Raw genomic sequence first — 6,322 nt, 5'->3', positions numbered from 1 at the left:
GAAAAGATTGGTCCAAAAGACCCAGGGTTGGGCTGGCTTATTTAGTAGTGGCACTCTGTGTTCTTTGACACCATTGAATAAGGAGCTCCCTCCCCACCCCAGCTACCCCAGGTGAAGACACCTCCCCACCCCGTCCACAACTCAACCAGAAGACCATCGACTGAATGTTCTCTGTCATTATAGCTGCCAAGATCATTTCCTCTTGGCTTCCCTTACCCTCAGCCTCTCCACTCTTGCCATAGCTCCTTACCACAAGTATTAGTCTTGCCAATATTTTATTATATTTGCTAATCTTATTTTATTTATCAACAAACATTGGGTGTGGCTCTTCTGACCCATGGCTTCTCTGTTCTCTCTGGTGTAGAGGTCTTCCTAATTGCAGCAGCTGCTGCAGTCACTCCCGTGGGCCCATCACGATTCAGGCTTTTAACAACAAGGCATGGGGTGAAGAATTATGCCAACCTTAATATGACAATCGAGGCTCGTGCAAAGGCAGTTGTTTCGGTTCTCGGGCCCTCGGCCATTATCGCAGCCTCACAAATGCATGAGCAAGCTATGATTTACCTGAAAGCCAAGTGGGCGGTGTCCCTGGTCCTGAACATGGGGCTCACCGTGGGTGGAACATACCTGCCAGTGGACACTCTGGGGGCCACAGCACAGCGGATTTTCTTAGCCAACACCCTGCACGACATTTCCAGGGAACTCCTTCTCCCCGACTTGCACCAGCTGTGGCAGGTGAGGTTGGGGATCACCTCAGTGCTGATCGCTCTTCATGTGAACAACCAGCGGTATGTCTACTCCTTTCACTGTCAAGTACTTTTGTAGCTGGCGTGGGTAGAGATCCCATTAGGCTATTTCAATTTAAAGTTCCAGGGGGCGACCTTTCAGATCTTCCAAACCTCGGACAGGGTGCTGTGCCACGCTAGTAATAGCTTCCGAAACTCTGCATGCAGCCAACTATACCTTGGCAGCCCAAGGTGTCACCGCTTCAAAATATGCCTGTGCCCTCTACATCTTCTCCAGTCGCTGCTCAGTCGGATCCAGAGGCCATGGTTTTCGGGCCTCCGGCCCGGAATGGGGCAGACTCATTCGAGAGAAAGACAGCGCAGTGCAAGCTGAAACATCAGAACCCGCACCCACTAGACATTGCAAAACAACCAGTCTTAACTCAGCCATAGACCTGATCCAGCGTAGACCACCTGCCCAGGAGTTGAGTTCCGGCGCAAGTAATATAGCAGCACGGTGCAGAGGTAGATGCAGAACCATCTACTGTGAAGGAGGTCTCTGAGCCTCCGCTCTGATTCCTTTCAAAGAGGTGAAGGCACCCCTCCTGTGAAGACAGCACTGAGTTACAGGGGCCATCATCTGGCGTGGGTCCTTTGGCTCTCAACTCAACCAGCAACGTCAGGACTTTGAGCCCTGTATCGGAGCCCTCTATTCCTCAGGCTGAAGGGCGGGGGAGAAACCCCTATAAATTTCATAACTCGCTTGGAGGTGGGCAGAAGACAAGCTGTGGTGGGGGTGCCTCTGAACAACCAATGGGATGTATTCCATTTGCCACTGGTCGGGTGCCGTGGGCGGGGTTGGGGGCGCGACCTGGGAGATTCAGCTCTCCTAGCCTGCCTGTTGCTGCCACCCGGTGTATAGCATACCCAAAAAGGCTATTTGAATAATAAATAAGGCCCCTTCGGCTATGCCTGTGGGCGCTGGCAGGGAAAGATATCTATTTCTGTCTCCACCTCTGGTCGCAGCTCTGGTTGGAATTCTGGAATCAGGATCATCTCTCTCCCCTGGGCTTCTCACTAGCCCAGGGACGGACGTGGAGGGGGCTTCTGAGAAATTGGCGCCCATTGGCACAGCTTCCCAATGGTGCCCAGGGACGACTCTCCCATCATCGACCCTGGTGGCGAGATCGTGATGGAGGCGGGACCAATTGGCACGTCCCGGATATTCATCCCACAGTGTGTGGTGGCAGTGTCAACTGCAAGCGGTGACTGCACAGAGGAGGATGGAAATTCAGTGTGGAGCAGGATATTTAATACATTGCCAGTGAGGCAGTGGACACCGGCATGCCCCCTACCAAATCTCCTCTCATCCCTATTGCGGAACACCAGGGCATTCCTTGCTGCTCGCAGTGGTTGCAGCAATAAACTTCAGGTGGCCTTTTACTGCCAGTCGTTCCTGGCACTGCGCATCAGGTAGATCTCTCATGCTCTCAAGAAGGTGGGGAAGGCCGTGAATGTCACAAATGTTATGCGGTGCCGGTTTCATGCATTCCGCTATTGCGGGGTTGAGTGGCCACAAGGGAATGGATGCATTAAGTCCCTCTTCAACGTAAAGTGATGTTCGTTGGATCAAAGTACTTATGGCATAAAGATAACCATAGGCAGCCTCAACAACAATGATGAAGCTTTGATTCTTGCCCACAGCCCACCATAGAGCGGCAGAAGGTACACTTCCCTCCTTCCTTTTCCAGTCAGTCCAGAATCGTGTCTTCCATCAAGTGTTTGCAAAGGCATTGACCAAAAGGCGGGATGCTGAGGGTGGGTGCCTGGAGAGGGAGTTGTTCGACCTGGGGCCCTCTCTTGGTCAGGCTTTTATGGACCCGGCCCTGTGGCAGGCATGTGAGCAGAGCAAGGGTGCGTTAAGGAACCTGCAACTTGTCGGTACAGAGGTGTGTTTGAGAGGTCGTGGATCCAGATTCTCGAAGATTTGGAAACCGCCTCACTACTCTTCCACTCGCTGAGAAAAATGGTGGGGTTTCTGTTAGCAACTCATTGAGCTGTTGGCGACGATGGATCCTCCATCACGATTCAAAATGAATCCGTAGCTAGCATGGTATGTTCTTCTCTTCGGATCTATCCAGCGTGGAGGCACGTAGAATTGTTTGGCTCGCTCTGCTGAATGTCAGCCTCGTGGGTTCTGGGTGATGGGAGACTCCTTTAATATGGCAGAATTTAACAGCACTCTCCACCAGTTCTCCAGGGGCAAATCCTCGTTGTTGGGAGAGCTGACCATAGAATTCCTTTGGGTGTTCTGGGATGTCCTGGAAGGTGATTCCACACAGGTCCAGGAGGAAAGCGTGCCATGGAGATGCACGTCTCGTGGCACAGGGCAGTCATCATTCTTCTGCTGAAGAGGGGGATCTCTGCCTACTTAAGAAATGGTGCCCAATCACCCGTCTCAGCACAAATTATATGTAATTTGCCCGAGCTATGGCTACAGGGCTGGCCTCTGTGCTGGCTGAAACGCTAACCAGTCCATCTAGGGCAGTATATATTTGGTCTGGGGCCTGATCCAACTTTCACAGAGGACTGATTTGTTGGTCGCCTTTCTATTGTTCAGCCAGGAGAAGGCATTCGGCAAGTTTGATTACGACTATAATTACAGAGCACTGGGTGTGGTTAGCCTCTGGTCACTTTTTGTAGCCTGTGTCTGGCATTTGCCTGCCACCGTAGAACGTCTTGTCAAAGTTAACAGTTTTTGATGGCGTCACTTTGCTTTTGAAGAGAATTACATCAGGGATGTCCCATGTCCAGTCAGTTATATACCATCTGTGTAGACCCTTTTCTGTGCCTGCTTCGCAGGAGTTTGGAGAGTTTGGCTCTTCGTGGACTGAGCATGCAGGTCGTCTTCTCATTTTATGCCGATGACGTGGTCCTCAAGGTGATAGATCCCGTTGACTTTCACAGGATGCACGAGTGCCAGCAGTTCTTTTTTGCTCCACCCTCTGCGAGAATCAATTGGGAGAAATATTGTAGAATCCTTGTGGGTCATTGGTGGGTGGATTCCCTGCGGGAACAAATAATGCCTTTTGCTTGGAGTCCCACAAACCTCCTCAGTCAGGCAGTCCACCTGAGGCCTGCAGAGGAAGCCTAGCTGTCAAACTGGTAGGAGCTGGAATCGAAAGTCACCACGAGGCACTGGATAGGACTTCCCTGAGTGATTTCCTACTGTGATCAAGCACTGGTAATAAATCAACTGCGGGCCTCAGTGCTGTGGTACCTTTTGGCCGCTTTGGCCGCTTTGGTCTTCCCCCTGCATTTGCTACCAAGATCCAAAAGAAGCCTGCTGATTTCCTCTGGGGCGAGAGGAAACACTAGGTATCTGGCACAGCCCTGAGTCGCCCGATTGAAAAGGACAGTCTGTCACTGGTGTGCATCTCTCTGTGGTCGGCCGTGTTGTCATCAGGCAGTGAGTGGCTTCCCTGGTAGATGTCTCTCTATTCAGGAATGTTCCCCCTTTACGTTTGGGACCTGGGGTGGAAGGCTGCAACGCACTGCCTAAGGAACCTATAGAGATACCTGAACGACAAGCGTCCTCCCAAATGGTGTACGTTGGTAACATATTTTATTCCACCATAGGCGCTGCCATTATGAGGACATGCAGCTCCCAGCAGCAACCATTATCCACATCTCTCTGATGAAGTTGCCTGTCTTTCACCGTAATGTATTCAGAGTCTGGAACATGGTCGGCTCCAGTCATGGCGCACCCCCACCAGTGCAGTAAAGGGGTCTGGCTGCCCAGCAGCTGCTTCTGGTGATCGATCGACAGGTGAAGGAGTTGCGCACGTCTCTGGGGCATCCCTCACTGGAGGTGTCGAGAGGGTACAGGAGTCAGAAGCACTCCCAGCAGAGATGACCACGGCCCATAGATCACCCAGAACTGCACATTGAATCCTGACCTCAAATAAACCCTCGAGTGTTGGTCCCACACTACCTGAGCCACCCCTCAGAAATGCTCTCCATGCGTGTAGGGTTTTCCTGCACAGGATGATCTGTACACTGTCCACTTACTCACCCACATTTGCCATCTGAGCATGTTGTGGCGGACCGTGGTGCCATCTGGCAGCATGGGGAATCCCATCTGAAGGACTTTTTGTACGTGAGTCCTCCCTAGTTACTTCGCGGATCTGGGGTGGAGAGTGCTTCGCTGGGCAGTCCCATGCAATATTCCTTTTTCGAAGCTTCACAGACTCCTTGTAATTTCAGTGTTTTGGACGAATCCGTGTACCTTGGAGTATGCGAGTCAGAGTCTCTCTTTGAATATTCAAGAGAGCTGTTTTTCAAGTTTTGCCTGCACGCCATTACAAGCTCCTGATCTTTGGACGCCAGGTGGTGAGGGTGGTGGGTAGCGAGGTGGATCTCCTAGTTAGTCTGCTCCTGGGTCTGGCCAAGGTGGTGACTCAGAGATCCAGTCGCGGGCCGTCGGGTGTTAAGAACGTTCTGATTGCCTGCTCCTCCTCTGACAACAAAATCGTACCCATGTTCCCAAGGAGGGGGAGCATGCAGTTTCCACAAGTAAATTGGATGTTTTCCATGACCATTGTCACTGCAGGCGCTGAAGTGCATCATAGACATGGAGAATGGTATTTTTATTTGTGTTTCATTTATTGTTCTGTATTTAATAACATTATTTATTGAGAATGCACATTAATAGGGCTTGGAGAATATTTCCACTCGACAACGAAGGGTTAGATGCAGAGTAAATCTCCCTCTACACAAAACTAAGGAACAGTCCTAGAACTGGTACAGCACTGGATATATGCAGAATAAACTCCCTCTCCACTGTCCCATCAAACACACCGAGGGCAGAAGCAATACGGGTTAGATACAGGCTATATTTTTTGACAAAGACAGTAAGGAAGGACAGGGTGTGAGAGAGGGAAAGGTGGAGAGACGGAGGGTTGAGAGAGGGAATGAGGAGAGAGAGAGAGATTTGGAGCAAGACAGGGACTGTTCCATAAAGTAAGAGCAAAATACAGCAGCAGAGAGAGAGAGAATTTGAGGCAGGGAAAGAGAGAGCAGAAGGCTGAAAGAACATTAGAGCAAGAGACCGAAAGGAAGCTAGACATAGAAACAGAGACACAGGCAATAAGAAAGGCAGACAGAGATGCAGAGATAAATTGTTAGAGAGGGTGAGAAAGAAGCAAGTTATATTGATATAACGCTTTTAAGTTAGTGAGTGGTGAGGCAATGGAGGGATTTGAAAATAAGGATGAGAATTTCAAAACCAAGATTTTGCTGGACCGGGAAACAATGTAAATCAGCGAGGATAGGCATGAAAGATGAGCTGGGTTTTGTGCAAGTAAGGACACGGCTAGCAACGATTTGGATGACCTCGTGTTTAAGGAGGGTAGAAAGTGGGAGGCCAGCCAGGGTACATTAGAATGGGTTTCTAGAGGTGGGCTAAGGTGGTTCTGTCGGGAGATGTTAAAAAGTTGAAAATATGCCATCTTAGCGTTGGCACAAATATGTGTTCTGCAGCTACCTCAGGTTGCAGACAATCTGGTTCATCTTCAGACAGTTGCCAGGTAGATCAA

Source organism: Heterodontus francisci, chromosome 21, assembly GCF_036365525.1.
Source record: "Heterodontus francisci isolate sHetFra1 chromosome 21, sHetFra1.hap1, whole genome shotgun sequence".
Taxonomy (NCBI): Eukaryota; Metazoa; Chordata; class Chondrichthyes; order Heterodontiformes; family Heterodontidae; genus Heterodontus; species Heterodontus francisci.
The sequence above is the reverse complement of the archived record's forward strand: the minus strand, read 5'-3'. Positions refer to the sequence as shown.